Source organism: Rutidosis leptorrhynchoides, chromosome 4 (genome assembly GCF_046630445.1).
Source record: "Rutidosis leptorrhynchoides isolate AG116_Rl617_1_P2 chromosome 4, CSIRO_AGI_Rlap_v1, whole genome shotgun sequence".
NCBI lineage: Eukaryota > Viridiplantae > Streptophyta > Magnoliopsida > Asterales > Asteraceae > Rutidosis > Rutidosis leptorrhynchoides.
The window spans coordinates 381768157-381784804 of NC_092336.1; the positions used below are offsets into that span (position 1 = coordinate 381768157).

Genomic DNA, 16648 nt, shown 5'->3' on the forward strand with positions numbered 1-16648 from the left:
CTCAAGAGAACAATCAAAACTTTGACAACATTGAAGATATTTTGAAGGGGTCATCGAGTATTGCCAATGAATTCAATGATCATCAATTTGTTAACTTGACATCTCCAACTGATGAATTTGTAATACACTTCGAAAAGGAGATTTTCTCTAATGGCAAAGAAGATACTACGACTCCTCCTGATTTGAATGATTCATTTCAAACTGCATAAATTGTTCTTGAGCGCGATGCTGATTACCAACTAAGTGAGGATGAAGAGAAAACGATTCTTCGTTCACCATTCATTGAACAACAAGCGTATAGAATCTATGGTGATTCTGATCTTGTCCTTTCTGCATCAATGAGTATTCTGGGTGCATGGAAATATCATAAGAAGCCAGAATATCTCAAAGCTTATCTGAGTGTTCGCAATAAATTCAAATTGAAGAGTGAAGAGAAACTTCAAATTCAGCGGAATTCAGAGATCAAAAGCATAAATAAGGTTTTGATGATTAATAAGGATGAAGTGAAGATGCCATTGTTTCAAGTTACAAGAATGGATGATGAGGATTATCAGTTTTCAGAAGCGGATTTTGATAAACTGAAGACGGACGACATTATTTTCATTTACAATTATTTGATTAACTTGAATGAATCTGCAACAACTTATCATGCTACTGCAATGAAGGCAGTCTACAGGTTTATTCTTGATTCGATGAGATGGATGTCTGTTCATGATTTTCAAATGGGATTGGAATCTGGACACAAAATGCTCGGAATCAAACCGCCAAATCAAGTGATTGAAGAGCTAAGATACATGTCCTTACTTGAAGTGAGCGACTGCCCATATGGGTTTGCATTTGTCAATTCTCACTATACAAAGATCTTCATCAGAGTCTCAGATTTTAGAAGATACTCAGACGGAACGTTGATGTATGCTTTCAAATACATGAAATGGAGACTGATCAATAACTGCTATTCAACTGAAGATAATGAGATTGTCAAATACATTCTCACAAGATTGAAAAGTCGTCTCAAAACAAGAGTGAATATACGAAGATATGAGAATCTCAAGGGATTTAAATCTAAAGTTCACTTCAGAGGAACAAAGTTCCTTTAGATGTTTTAGATAGGATTATATTGTAAAGTTCACATTTAACACTATGGGGGAGATTGTTAGGACCCCGAAGTTGTATAGTGTTAATGTGAATTAAGCTTAAATGAAGGTTCCTTAGAAGAGGGCTATATAAGGAACCTAAGTAGTCCTAATTAGATAGCCATTGTATTGTAACCGAGTTCTAGAAGCTGTGGAATGTAATTTTACCGATTATCTCTCATACCGAGTCTCCTTCCTACATACCGAATCTCATTCTATCTTATCATTTCTCTCAATCTCAACATGATCTGACCTATCAACCAGTAAGTTGAAAATGAGATAATTAGTTTGGTAAATTTCGGTTAAGTTGCATGCATTATCATATTATGCTGTTTTGTTGTTACAGTGTCCTCATGATGGAGCTTGTCCATTAGACAACACTGGGAAATATTGTCATTTTGTTCAACGCTTGCAGAGAACAACAACACAGCTAGCTTGCATACAAGGTTTCTATCTTAACCGTACTCATAAAACTATTGTAATTATGTTTGTATTATTATTATATATACCATTTGATTTGATAATAATGTCTGTATGGTAAGTCATTTAGACTACTATGCAATAATAGTTGTCGTTGTTACAAAAAAGCGGTCCACATAAATATTCTTATGGATTCAATATTTTTTTTCCTATTAGGCTTGGGCCATTCAACGTCTCCCAGTTTGCATATTAGGAGTATAACTATGTTTGTTTGAGGGTTTATATTGGGCTCAAATATGATATGAACGGCGTACTTTTTTAATTTTGTCTTAATTAGTTTTTACTCTTCTTTTCTTGGATGAAAGCTACTAAGACGTTTAATTCATCGTTCACTTTATAAGATTAAGTGTTTGTGTGTGTGTGTGTTAGTGTGTGGTGTATTGTGTTTATCTCCAGCTTGCTAGATTTATTCCTTGCACGATTTTTTATCTTTGGGTTTAAATTGCAATATCGCATATACTAAAATTTTTGTTTTTTTGTTTTTTTTTTTTTTTTTTGTTACTTTATGCTGAATCAATTTTATGATGTCAAGAAATTAATTGTTTACTTTTTTATTTGGCAATTTGGTGTATTATATAGCAATGTAATGGTGTGCCTCTACGTGGATTTGAAGATGAGAAATTTTCTTACGTTGTATTCAGACGTGGTCCTCGTCCCAGGCAAGCGCTTATTATTATGAGTATTAATAATTAAAATATTATATGTACCTTTTAACTTTGATAGATGATATTGTTCTTTTTTTTCAAAAGCAAGAATTGTATTAGTATTAGAAAATACTAGCTAGAAGCTAGCACTTACAAAATTAACACGAGACCACGAACAACATTAACACAAAAACGAAACTAAAAACCTCAAACACGAACACGACGAATACACAACCTGCGAAACTACAAACCCGAAAAACAATTTAAGGACCAACTAAGATACCACGAAAACGATACAAGAAAATGTATACTACTAGGTTTCTGAATCAGAGGATAAACAATCTTCATCATCGCCATCCTCTTCTTCTTCTTTTTCTTCCGCCATATTATTCATCACATCGAACGTTCGGAAAGCCCATTTAAATCTATTGCGATATCCTGAACTCTTTAATAGTTTTTCATCCCGAATGTAATTTAGAAAATGATGTTTATTAAAAAGTCTCTTCTTTTTTCCATGTCGAAAACGGACCAACAAACTTTTTGTCGAAATATCCTCGAAATCAGCAGATTTATAGAAACCATGCCTAATGTCCAAATCAGGCCCATATCCCACCTTATGGCTATCATTGGATACATTTGGGCTAACTGGTCGTGAGTTATAGGAATCCAAAATCCCATTAGCTCGAGCAACATTTGGACCACCTAAAGAATTAGAATTCTTACTTTCATTTAAAGACCCAGATGAAAAGAATTCACGCTTGTCTTTATCGAAATTGTCGCCTGCAACTTCGAGACGTTCACTGTCATCCGCATGCTTACGTGAATCCTGTTTCGAGACCTTGGGAACAGGAGAACGAACACCTTGAGGAATTGACTCCTCGGATTCTACCCGAGTATCGGAACCCACATCATTTCCGGTTAGCTTTCCGGCGACCGAAACCATACCAACATCATTACTTCCCGGTTCAGTTTTCATCTAATCAGCCTTGCATTCAGGAGATGAAGCACCCCCAAACAGAGAAAATGATTTGCTTACACCAACGGTGTTACATCCTTCCACCACCGATTCGTTATTATTCACCATCGATTCATCCGAATTATTCATGCCATCATCTTCATGAGTATTTGAAACCTTGCAATCCTCTTCAATCAAAGTCCAGCAATATCGATCCTTCTTAAAGATAAAAACAAGTTTGTGGTTGGTCATCGACGGTGGAAAATCAAACTTAAAAACCTTACCATCCACTTTAATTTCAATGGGTTTAGGGAAACCATGGGTCACGACAGAATTGCAAACCTTGCAAGAAGATTTTGGGTTGTGATTAGATCCAGTAACAACCTCTGCAAATTTCTTCCCTACTGATGTGGGTGAGCTGAGCAATATAACCAGCAACACAACTAGCACAAGCTCAAATGATGTCACACTCGAGTCTGGTCAAGCAATGGTCGTGTTGCCATCTCTTTCATATCATCTAAGTGTTATTGGAGCTGGTTCAACAAGCTCAGGGGTTACCCTACTTCAGTCCTTAAACTAAAGTAGTTATGTTTTCATGAATAAAGTTTTTGATAGTTGAAGGCAAGCCACCAACAAAGAAGAACCAGCTAGCCGGACCAGCAAATGAGCTCTAGTTTAGCCAGTAAAATTCACTCAGCCGGGTAACCAGTAAATGAACCAGCAAAGTTAATACTTAGGTGAACCAGCTAGTTCAACCAGCTGAAGGATTTTAGTTCCACCAGCATACGAAACTTAGTTCAACCAGCAGGCGACGTTGTTTCTTTTGAGGGTCCAACTTGCTGATACGATTCAAAGTTTATCTAATGCTTTCAATAAACCGGTCAGGTCATGTGCTTAACACGTGCGTGGCTATTCTAGAAGAATGTTAGCTGTCCAAGGAAGATTCCCATCTATCATTGGATGCTTTTTATCATAGGAGGAGCACTACCAAATGGCAGGCTTTTGCAGATTGTGTCCTTTATTCTTATTGGCTAATTTGTAATTGTTTGTCCTTTTTGTCTCCATTTCCTTTTTATGTTTTTGTCTTATCTAGAAAATAGCTGTTAAGCTTCTCATATAAATAGAGAGCTCTTGTAATTGTAAAACTTGGTTGATGATTGAATGAAAAGTTTGATAGAGCTTATCTATTTACAAAATCTCTGTGTCTTTACGAATCTTTGATTCTGGTGGCTAAGAGCGGTTTCTTTATCTGTGTTTGTGGTGTTACTTTATCAAACATTGTGGTGAAATCTAAATCTTCATATCTGATATTATAGTTGTGGTGAAATCTTTATCAGCTGTGGTTGAAGATTTGGAGTGTTTCTAGATCTCTAATTGTGGTGGTATCTTTATCAATTTGGGGTTTAGATTCTTCTATCCTTTGTGTTCTTATTTCATAGTTTTATACTCTGTTTTGGGACTGTTACTGTTACAAATTGGGGATTTCATGTTCAGATCTGTTGGGTGAAGAAAGCTTGTTCTAAATTGCGTTTTTAAAGTCATAATCACGCTTCAAAGTGGTATCAGAGCTTAGGTTGTTCAATCGAAGCTTTCTTATCATTTTTTTTGTTGTTTCAATTCATACTCTGTTTTGAGCTGAAAAGCTTATTTCCAGATCTGATTTGAAATGGCTGAGATTCCTAGAAACATGACTCTTGAAGAAGCTCATAATCTCAGAAGAGATAGAGCTATTGAAGCTCTACAACATCAGATGGAAAGAGTGGTTAATTTGTTGGAAGATGGTGTGCCAAGAAGAAATAGAACCAGATCTGAAAATGGAGATACAACCATTGTGTCTTCTAGTACTGAATCTGAAGATGGTAGCCATGGATCTACTGATGGATCTCATGCTTCTTCACAACAAAGAAGAAGGCGTAAGAAAAGAGCTGATGATTTGAAAGATATCAAGATAGATCCACCTGATTTTAAAGGGTCCTCTAATCCTGAAGATTACTTTGAATGGGTTCAGGCCATGGATAGAATTATGGAGGTTAAAGGCTATGATGATAAAAAGGCCTTTAAAGTTGTTGTAATCAGATTGAAGAAGTATGCTTCCATGTGGTATGTTAATCTGAAAAAGGAAAGGCAATATGAAGGAAAGAAGACCATCAAGACCTGGTCCAAATTAAAAGAGTGTATGCAGAAGAGATTTGTTCCTCAAGCTTACAAACAAGATCTGTATATACCGATGAATACACTCAAGCAAGGTAGCATGAATGTTGTTGATTACATTAGAGAGTTCGAGCAGCTCAAAATTCGTACTAATGTCAAGGAAGCTGAAGAACACACTTGGAGGCTTAAATGCTTATATTGCTGATCAAGTTGAAATGCATCCTCTATGCACTTTTGAGAGTGCTTGCAAGCTGGCTATTCAAGTGGAGAAACAAGCAAAGAAGAAAAGTAATTTTAAATCTTATTCCAAGCCAGCAATACTGCCTATGAAGGGTCAATCGTCAATGCTGCCTAAGCATAACGAGGCAACATCCAAAGCCAGTAAAGGCAAAGAACAGGTTGTAGATGGTCCTAAAGATGATAGAAAGAAATGCTTCAAGTGCCATGGATTTAGGGATTTTCAAGCTCAATGTCCTAACCAGCGTGCTCTTACACTAAAGGAGATTGAAGATTTGGAAGGGGGTTTTGAAACTGAACCAGCATATGATGAGTCTGATAGTGAAGAGTTTGTTGCTACTGATATTGGAGAGTTTTTAGTGGTTCGAAGAGTAATGCACTCAGTTGAGACTATTGAAGATAAGAGCTAGCGAGAAAACATCTTTCATTCAAGGTGCACAGTCAAGGGCAAAGTGTGCAGCCTTATTGTTGATGGAGGCAGCTGTGCAAACGCAGCATCTGCTCTCATGGTGGAAAAGCTTGAGCTGGTTACAAAGAAGCATCCTCATCCATACAAACTTCAATGAATTAACCAAGGCAGCTGTTGGAATTCAATATAACAACGTGTTCTTAATGTTAACATAATTACTAAACCAATTTAGTAAGAAATATAGCAAGCGGAAGCAAGATATATTAAGAAAACAAGTGTATATATATAACCATTTTAGTTGAATTCCAAGTAGATATCAAGTCTTGATAATATACTTACAAATATAACAAGTAGAGAAGAGTGTTTATACCTCCTCAAAGATAGTTTGAGGGCTGAATTTTGGACAGCAGAATGTGGATGAGGATGATGCAAAATGGAGCTTCTAACTTGAAGCCTCAAGTGTGTAATACCCCAAGAAATTAACCCCAACACCTTTCTCTATGGTTAGGCTTTTATTTGACACTTGATATGAGCTTGAAAGACAAATTTAGAACCCCCTTTGAGTCCCTAAATGGTCACGGAAGCAGCAAGAGCTGAATCCTCTTTGTGCAGTTTTTTTAAGCTTTTTGATGTGTATTCACTCCACAAAAGAGTCAAGTCTTGGTGCACCTTGTTAAGCGTGCACTTGAGAATATATGTATCAAAAGTAACAAGAATCAACAAGCATGGGACTTGTCTTGGAGTCCCAAAAACTGCCCATACATCCATTATTTTATAACAAGAATGTTTTATAAAATTTGTTACAAGTTTTATAAAACTTGTATAAAATAAAATGTATTTGTTACTTGCAATAATTTTATAAACCATTTTATAAAATATAACATAACATAATTATTTAAACCTATAAATAATTAAATCCACATCATATATAAATTATCCAAATAATTTATCTCAAGTGATTATAATTTAGAAAACCGATTTTCTAAAGTTCAAGTGTCGCGTATTTATTGTAACAATCCAACCGTTAAAATAAATACATATAAAGTGTTGGTTAGCTTGTTATTGGGTATGACCCGACTTGGATCATAACATAGTGGCCACGTTAATTTAATATGTCTCTCGGGCATACGAAATACCTTCAATCTCCCACTTGCACGAGAAACATAAGAAATTAATGCAAGTGATGGATACCACCTAACGATCGTCCATCACCCCCAATATGTTATGACTTTTGCCATTCAATAACATCATCCCTTTCGAGTTCCCATCTCGAATATGAATAGGTGAATCTTTTCATCATATCCTTTCGTCCTATATGTCATGTTAAATCCAAGAGATACAGAGTGATCACTCTCTTCTAGATTTAACTTTATTAGGCCTTAGACATCTGACTCTCAACGAATAAGAGGGACAAATTCCATCTTGACTACATACGTCCTAAATATACACCTTGCATTATGCCTGAGCTCTTCCTTATGAACTACCATATTTCAGAATAGCGAAGGAAAGAATCAAGGCACAATTCTTGGAAAATATCCGAACCCAATATGTATCTCAGGTTAGAGGACACAATGATATTCGCCTTTACTCAAGATTACATGTGATCAACCACAAAGGCTCCATTTAGTGAATCTTGAGAGCGGGTCTTCCAATATTTGTATCCTACAAATATCTATGAACCTTGGTTGCAACCTTACCCCACATTCAGCCCGTGAATGTATATCAATCCAAGTTCATAATAGTCTAAACCTCACACTTGTTCCCTCAAATGTAATCGACTACGGAATTTAGAATAATTTCTTATTCATGGATAAAATATGCAAAATGACTCAAAATAAATTTATACCATAATTATATTAATGAGTTTGAACAATTTCGTTCCGTTACTATACTTAAAATAGATCATGACCAATTACTAGAATATCGAAGCCCTAATGCACAAACATGTCCTGTATGTTTTGATCCATGTAAGAGATTCGTGAGAGGATCCACTATATTAAGATCTGTGTGAATTTTGCGAATACATATCTTTCCCTTTTCAACTTCATCCCTTATGTAGTTGAATCTCCGCTCAATGTGACGGGTCTTTTGGTGAGCACGAGGTTCCTTGATTTGAACAATCGCACCCTCGTTGTCTCAAAAGATCTCAAGAGGGTCCTGAATGGAAGGGATTACTCTTAAGTCGTCGATGAATTTCTTCATCCATGCAGCTTCCTGAGCTGCCAATGAGGCGGCAATGTACTCTGACTCTGTAGTGGATAATGCAACAACATCCTATTTTGAACTCTTCCAAGAGACCGCACCTCCATTTAATGTGAATACATCACCGGAATGTGATCGAGAATCATCTCGATCAGTTTGGAAACTCGTGTCCACGTAACCTTTTACAGCGAGTTCCTCCTCACCAGATCCATATATTAGAAACATATCCTTAGTCCTCCTAAGGTATTTCAATATACTTTTAACCGCAATCCAATGACTGTTTCCTGGGTTATTCTGGTATCTACTTGTCAAGCTTAGGGTGCATGACACATCCGGTCTAGTGCATATCATTGCATACATGATTGACCCAATAGCAGATGTATAAGGGACTCTCTTCATTCTCTCTTGTTCATCTTTCGTGGTAGGACACTAAGATGAACTGAGAGGCGTTCCTCTTTGAATAGGTACCAACCCACTCTTAGAGTTCTCCATCTTGAACCTTTTCAAGACCTTTTCAATGTATGCACTTTGATTCAAACCTATCAGTTTCTTAGATCTATTCCTGTAGATCCCAATCCCTAAAACGTATTGTGCTTCTCCAAGATCCTTAATGGAGAAGCATTTACTTAGCCAAATTTTGACACCTTCCATTGTCGGAATATCATTTCCAAATAACAATATATCATCCACATATAGTACAAGGAACATGATTGTGCTCCCACTAGCTTTCTTATATACACAAGCTTTATCACCATTTTTGATGAAGCCAAATTTCTCGGCCTCCTCATTAAAACGATGATTCCACATTCTAGATGCTTGTTTCAATCCGTAGATTGACTTCTTTAACTTGTATACCTTTTTAGGATATTTCGGATCAACAAAACCTTCAGGCTGAACCATATAGACATCTTCCACAAGATATCCATTTAGGAAAGCGGTCTTGACATTCATTTGCCATATTTCATAATCATAATGAGCAGCAATGGCAAATAATATCCTAATAGACTTTAGCATTGCCACAGGCAAAAAAGTTTCATCATAGTCAACCCCTTGAGTTTGAGTGAAACCTTTTGCTACAAGTCTAGCTTTATATGTATCCAAGTTTCCATGTATGTCGGTTTTCATTTTGAAAAGCCATTTACAATCAACTAGCCTTGAGCCAGCAGGTTGTGCAACAAGTTCCCAAACTTGGTTGTCATACATGGATTGCATCTCAGCGTTCTTGGCTTCCTGCCATTTATCCTTATCAATCCTTGATAAAGCATCTTGGTAGTTTGTTGGTTCATCCAAATCAACCACATAGCAACCATCCATGAGAAACCCATATCTCTCAGGAGGAATACTAATCCTACCAGATCTGCGAACGTCTTGTGTATTTTGATCATCCATTTGATCATTCTCAACATTTTCATGTTGAGTGCTAGTGTCAACCAATTGTGTATCATCTACTTGATCTTGAATCTCTTCAAGATTTATTTTCCTTTCACTTTCGCCTTCCATTAAGAACTTAGTTTCACTCCACAAAAGAGTCAAGTCTTGGTGCACCTTGTTAAGCATGCACTTGAGAATATATGTATCAAAAGTAACAAGAATCAACAAGCATGAGACTTGTCTTGGAGTCCCAAAAGCTGCCCATACATCCATTATTTTATAACAAGAATGTTTTATAAAATTTGTTACAAGTTTTATAAAACTTGTATAAAAAAAATGTATTTGTTACTTGCAATAATTTTATAAACCATTTTATAAAATATAACATAACATAATTATTTAAACCTATAAATAATTAAATCCACATCATATATAAATTATCCAAATAATTTATCTCAAGTGATTATAATTTAGAAAACCGATTTTCTAAAGTTCAAGTGTCGCGTATTTATTGTAACAATCCAACTGTTAAAATAAATACATATAAAGTGTTGGTTAGCTTGTTATTGGGTATGACCCGACTTGGATCATAACATAGTGGCCACGTTAATTTAATATGTCTCTCGGGCATACGAAATACCTTCAGCAGCAAGGTAAAGGTTACTCGCCAAGTTACTGTTCCATTCTCTATTGGTACTGTTTATCAGGATGAGATTACTTGTGATTGTTGGTCCCTTGATTAACAACAGGAGTATTGTAGGGGGTGAATACAATTTCTTTTAATTAACTAAGCAATTAAACACAGTTTAGTATTCAAGCATGTAGTTTAAATAGAGTCAAAGGTAATTTTTCAACTGTTATTCTTTATTGATTAAATCACAAAGACTTACAACTATCATTGGCGGAATGATAGTTGGTTGATACAGATTTACCTAAGTATAGCTATGAGTATAAACTTAAACCTATTACATGTTTTGGACTCTAAATAACTAAACCCATACCACTAGTTGTTACAATAGTGGATACAACAATTTATAGTAGTCCTATTAACCGTGTAATTGTTCTATTGTCCACTGGTACATAGGATGTCTGTACTTGTGGGGATAACTGCATCAGAGAGCGTGCTCTCCTCTTTCCTCTTTGGTAGCTATTTGCAGGAACACCCCAATTCGGTTTGGCACCACTATTTATTTAAACAAATAGAATGTTGTGTTCCCTAGGCGTTGAAAAAGTATAACACATGTCTGCACATGCGTTAAACTTCTGCATTCCCATGTGGTCTTGTAAGGTCACTTGTCAGCCGCCGATGCGTGTCCTTTCCTGTTCAACTTTATCTTTGACTTCTGTTGAATAGTACAATTGATGTAGACCACTCAGGAAACCACCATGCTTGTAATGGAGCATGGCTGTCTTGTGTTGTATGCTGCTTACCAGGTTTACTGGTTCTTCTTATACTGAGTCACTTGATATTCTTGAATTGCTGAGTACTCATCATGTGCTGATTTGAAGAATACACTCTACCTTGTGCTGGTAGACTAGGCAGCATATTGAATACTTGACATAGCAATATTTGCTGTCTATACATAAACAAACTTGTGCTGGCTGCACATAACATTTTAGTGCAAATAAATTACAGTTTTGTCATAATTAAATCCTTAATTATTTTGGGGACTCAACAGTGATGTTATTCCTATGGATGCTTGTCATTTGCTGCTTGTTAGACCTTAGTTATTTGATAAGTATGTCTATCATAATGGACACCAAAATACTTACTCGCTATATGTGAATGGCAAAAAGATCACCCTTACTTCATTAAAGCCTAGTGAAATACCTAGAGCTGACCCTACTGTTAAGAATGATAAGAATTTATTTATGACTCAAGCTGAAATTGATACTGAGTTAAAGGGTGGTACTGGTGCTTATTTATTGATGCTGGTTAAAAGTGATGAGTTGAACCCGCATGATGAAATACCAGCTAGGGTAAAGCCATTGTTATCCGAATTTGCTGATGTGTTTCCTACTGAGTTACCTACTGGTTTGCCACCAATCAGTGGTATTCAACACCAAATTGATCTTGTACCTGGGTCTGTTCTTCCTAAAAAATCAGCTTATCGATGTTCTCCTCATGAAGCAAAAGAATTAGAAAAGCAAGTTAATGAGCTGGTTGCAAAGGGGTATGTTAGAACCAGCATGAGTCCTTGTTCAGTACCAGCTTTGCTGGTTCCAAAGAAAGATGGTTCTATGAGAATGTGTGTAGACAGCAGAGCTATTAACAACATCACCATCAAATATAGGTATCCCATACCTAGATTAGATGATATGCTAGATGAGCTGCATGGTTCTTGTGTATTCTCCAAAGTTGATCTTAGAAGTGGGTATCATCATATTCGAATGAAAGAAGGAGATGAATGGAAGACAGCTTTCAAGATCAAAGGTGGTTTATTCGAGTGGTTGGTTATGCCTTTTGGATTATCTTATGCACCTAGCACCTTCATGAGACTTATGAATGAAGTGTTGAGGCCACTTATTGGTCAGTTTGTGGTTGTTTACTTTGATGACATTTTAGTGTATTCAAAAACTAAAGAAGAACACTTGGATCATTTGAGAAAAGTATTTGAGCTGTTGAGGCAGTATCAATTATATGCAAAGCTGGAGAAGTGTGATTTCTTTGTCAGCAAAGTAGTGTTTCTTGGATATGTGGTTTCTGAAGAAGGCATTTCAATGGATCCATCTAAAGTGGAAGCAATCAGATCATGGCCTAGTCCTTCTTCCATCACTGAAGTCAGAAGTTTTCATGGTTTAGCTTCATTTTATAGAAGATTTATCAAAGACTTCTCCACAATTGTTGCTCCAATTACAGATTGTATGAAGAAAGGGGTATTTGAATGGTCTAGTTCTGCCCAATCAGCATTTGAATCATTGAAAGAGAAGCTAAGTTCAGCACCTATACTTGCTTTGCCTAATTTTGATATGCTGTTTGAACTTGAATGTGATGCAAGTGGTGTTGGCATTGGAGCTGTGCTAGTGCAAGAAAAAAGACCAGTAGCTTATTTCAGTGAAAAGCTAAATAGATCAAAGCTGAATTATAGCACTTATGATAAGGAGTTTTATGCCATCATTCGAGCTGTTGATCACTAGTCTCATTATTTGAAGCCAAGACAGTTTGTTCTCTTTCTGATCATGAAGCATTGAAGTACATTAATGGTCAGCACAAACTAAATCCAAGGCATGCAAAATGGGTTGAATTTTTACAGATGTACTCCTTTGTGTCTAAACATAAGGCTGGTACCTGTAATGTTGTTGATGATGCTCTTTCAAGGAGATATTCTTTGTTGTCAATTCTGGAAGCTAGGGTTCTTGGGTTCTCATTTGTTAAGGAGTTGTATGAAGCTGATCCATACTTTGTTCCTATTTTGAATTGTTCTCCTGCTGAGTCCAAAAGAGATTATGTTGAGCAAGATGGTTTTCTATTCAAGGGTAGCAAATTGTACATTCCAAAAGATTCACTCGGGGAGTTGCTGATTAGAGAAGCACATGGAGGTGGTTTAGCTGGTCATTTTGGGATTAACAAGACATTGGATATCCAAAGTGAACACTTCTACTGGCCATGTATGGATAGAGATGTCAAAGTTGTGATTAATCGTTGTGCTACATGCTTTCAAGCTAAGTCAGCATTTCACAAGGGTTTGTATACTCCTCTTCCTGTCCCCAGCTAGCCATGGGAAGATTTAAGCATGGACTTCATTGTTGCATTGCCAAGGACTCAGCGAGGCAAAGATTCTATTATGGTTGTTATTGACAGGCTTTCAAAAATGGCTCATTTCATAGCCTGCAACAAAACCAATGATGCTACTATTATTGCTGCTTTATTCTTCAAAGAGATTGTTCGTCTTCATGGGGTTCCCAAAACCATTGTGTCTGATCGAGATACAAAGTTCTTAAGTTATTTTTAGAAGACATTATGGAAGTTGCTTGGTACTAAGATTCTGTTTAGCACTTCTCACCATCCCCAAACTGATGGTCAAACTGAAGTTACTAATAGAACTGTGGGAATGCTGCTAAGAATACTTGTGAAGAGAAGTTTGAAGGAGTGGGATTTGAAGCTTACACATACTGAATTTGCTTTCAACAGAGCACCTAATTACTCCACTGGAAGATCGCCATTTGAAATCTGCTATGGTGCAAATCCACTCACACCCATTGATCTGGTTCCTTTTGCAATTGAGCCTAAGCCAAGTATTGAGGCAGTAGCAAAGGCAAAAGAAATGAAGAAGTTGTACGAGCAGGTGAAGGCAAAGATTGAGAAGACCAACCAGCAATACAAGGCTAAAGCTAACCAACACAGAAAGCAGCCCACTTTTATTCCTGGTGATCTTGTTTGGATTCATCTAAGGAAGGAAAGATTTCCAGCAAAAAGAAAGAACAAGCTGATGCCAAGAGCTGAAGGTCCATTGATAGTGCTACAAATGAACATATATTCAGGCACAATATCTTTCCAATATATAAAGTTTTCAGTTGCAATTGTTCTATTTTCAAGTAATATTCGTTTAAATAAATAAGTGCGAAGACAAAAGGCGAAAACGAAGATTTGAAGATGCAAATGACCAAAAAGCTCAAATGTACAAGATACAACCCAAGTGGTTCAAATTATTGATGAGAAACGTCTAAAAATGACAAGAGTACAAGTCACAAAACGCAAAGTATAAGATATTAAATTATACGAAAAGGCGTTCGAAAATCAGGAACGGAGACATGAACCAACTTTCAACGCTCGACGCAACGGAGTTAAAATTACAAGTTAACTATGCTCAAGAATATAATGTAATATTTAAATAATTCATAATAAGAATAATAATAAATAATAAAAAAGTTGTTAATTGAGCATAGTTAAAGGATCATAAGTGAAAATATTTTAATCAATAATTCAATTCAGTGAATTGAATTATCGTTAGCTACCTTACCAGCTAACTTTCCACCTTGCTACAGTAATTCATTTTGCCTATAAAATGGAATTCACGGAGGCACCAATATATACACCTTCACCTCTTCATACTCTTTCTTTCTTTCTTATGTAATTTATATTTATATTTATAATATTAAGTTTAATTTAAGATTAATAATAATTGGGTTATTGTAAGAAATGTTTTACGGGTTTTAAAGTCGAAACTCTGTCCGTGTAATGCTACGCGATTAATCACCACTGTAAGCTATGTTCTTCCTTTTTAAATTAATGTACCGTAACTAAGTTATTATTATGCTTATTTGAGCTGAAGTAATTGTGATGTTGGACTAAATATTAAGATGGGGTTATCGGATTTTGTACCATAATTGGGGTTTGGACAAAAGATCGACACTTGTGGAAATTGGACTATTGACTATTAATAGATGGGGGTATTGTCTAATTGAGTGACAACTCATTGGAGTCTGTCGAACCTATCTTCAAATTAATTAACCTAACAATTAATAATGATTATGGTTGTCATATTTAGTGACGTTCATATGGAATCTGTTATAATCATTTAATTAATCAATTGGGTTGGGTAATTGATTATTCATTCTGATCAAGTGGATGAATTAATATTCATAAACTAATTAAAACAGGGGTGGATTACATACAGTGATAACTGGTGTAATTGTTGACAGAAGTGATAACTGCGTCACAGTTTAAATCCTTAATCAGTTGGAATATTTGACTTCGGGTATAAGAGTAATTTGACGAGGACACTCGCACTTTATATTTATGACCGATGGACTATTATGGACAAAAACCAGATAGACGTATCAAATAAACCAGGACAAAGGACAATTAACCCATGGTAATAAATTAAAATCAAAACGTCAAACATCATGATTACGGAAGTTTAAATAAGCAAAATTCCTTTATTTTATATCTCATCAACTTTCATTTATCGTCATTTTATTTATCGTACTTCAAATTATAGCACTTTTATTTTTACGCTTTATTTATATTTTTAATTATTGCACTTTTATTTGTTGTCATTTACTTTACTCTTTAAAATAAGTTATATTTATATTTAATATTTTGCATTAGGTTTTAACTGTGATATAATTCTCAAAATCGACAAACCGGTCATTAAACGGTAAATCCCCCCAAAGTTACCTATAATTACTATATATTACTAAATCTAGTTTAACTACTTAATTAACTAATTTGACCTAGTAAGACACCCAATAATAGTGTCCACGGATCGACCTCTCGGACTTTACCTTAGCTATATGATTACACGATATGTATACTTGCCTTTTATGTTTTAGTTTAATTTAGGTGATTTCCTGTAGTAAATAAATATAAAACTGATAGCCGTTTCATACACACCCTCTAGAACACATCAAGTTTTTGGCGTCGCTGCCGGGGAAACTTTTTGTTTCTTCACGGGGTATTTAAGTTTTTTTTTAGTTTTTGACTGATTAAAGATATATTAATTTAAATATAATAAATTAATAAATATAATAATATAATAATATTAAAATAAAATATAATAATATAATAATAATTTTGAATCAAATTTGAATTTAAAAAGTCGTATTTATTAAATACTTCAGGGATATATTATGTAACTTATAATTAATAATTTCTATTATGTCGCTTTCATGTGAATAGTAAATTAATTAATTTCGTTTCATTTAGTATTCAATGAATAGTAAATGAATTAAAAAAATAATTAAATAGTTTTTGCTTTTCTATTTTTTTTAAGTTAAAAAAATTTTTAAAAAATAATAATAAAAAAAATCTTGTTTTTTAAAAATAAAAATAAAATAAAAAAATTTTAAAAAAAATATTTAAAAAAAATATTTTTTTTAAAAAAATTAAAACATAAAAAAAATAAAAATAATAATAAAAATAAAAAAATTATTAATTTCGTAAAAAAAAGAAAAAAATTTAAAAAAATTATACTAAAATCGTTAAAAAAAAAATTTTAAAAAAATTTTATTAAAAAAATATATTTTTAAGATTTTTTCTATAAAATTAAAAAAAAAATTTTAAAAGTTTTATTACCTTTAAATTTTTAGACTCTAGTCACAACTTTTAGTATTAAGTTTAGTT

General features: G+C 34.7%; 1 pseudogene; it reads left to right on the forward strand.

The window, feature by feature from the left end:
* LOC139841870 (uncharacterized) overlaps positions 1–16648 on the forward strand; it is a 207248-nt pseudogene that overhangs the window by 160326 nt on the left and 30274 nt on the right.